The sequence below is a fragment of the Pterocles gutturalis genome, unplaced genomic scaffold (genome assembly GCF_000699245.1).
Source record: "Pterocles gutturalis isolate BGI_N339 unplaced genomic scaffold, ASM69924v1 scaffold35496, whole genome shotgun sequence".
Classification (NCBI taxonomy): Eukaryota; Metazoa; Chordata; class Aves; order Pterocliformes; family Pteroclidae; genus Pterocles; species Pterocles gutturalis.
Genome location: NW_010101608.1, coordinates 371 through 1,159, shown reverse-complemented (window position 1 = coordinate 1,159; position 789 = coordinate 371). Strand labels below are relative to the sequence as shown.

Here is a 789-nt window from a genome sequence, read left to right as displayed (position 1 = left end):
CCCCAACCTGTGCTGGGCACTGGGGTGCTGGAAGGGGGGCACGGCTGCTCAGGGACCCTGGTCCCCTGGAGCTGCCTTTTGGGGACAGGCCCAACGCCAGCCCCTGGGGAGCAAAGAGGGGCTGAGGGGGTGTGTGACGATGCACTGGCCACAACCAAGACTTTCCCACTACCCAGGAAAGAAGGGCACCCAGGGGAGACTATTGGGCCCCCAGGAGGACAGGGGGATGTAGCTCAGCGGGAGAGCGCTTGATTTGCATGCAAGAGGCCCTGGGGTCAACCCCCAGCATCTCCAGCTTTTGCCTCCCCACACCCCTCAGCCTGCTGGTTGTGGGGCTGGCAGAGACCCCCAGAACCCCTAAAAAAACCCTGGGGCTGATTCCTGGGTCCTTTTCATCCCCTGCCGGGACACTTCATGTCCCTTCCCCACGGAGCTCAGGGTTTCTTTTGGGTAAAGAGTGGGGATTGTCGAGGCGGGAGCAGGGTGGTGGGTGGCCAAAAGCAGGGCTCGTCCGGGAGTTGAACCCGGGACCTCTCGCACCCTAAGCGAGAATCATACCCCTAGACCAACGAGCCAGGGTGCTGCAGGGGGGACACAGCCCCAATCCTGTCCCCTATGGCCCCACGGCCCTGGGCACTGCTCAGGACAAACATGTTACAGCATTCCCTGGCCAGCCTGGAAAGTTCCCTGGACAGCTCACACAAAGTTTAAGGATTTCTACAAGTGGTGGTGTGCTGGTGCAACCCCCCTTCTCCTGTGGCGCTCCATGCCTGGTACAATTCTCCCCTC

At 61.5% G+C, this 789-nt stretch overlaps 1 non-coding gene across 1 annotated transcript; it reads right to left on the bottom strand.

The window, feature by feature from the left end:
* Positions 1–503: 503 nt before the first annotated feature.
* TRNAP-AGG lies at positions 504–575 on the bottom strand. The gene has a single exon. It is a non-coding gene; the product is annotated as a tRNA-Pro (tRNA).
* Positions 576–789: the final 214 nt, after the last annotated feature.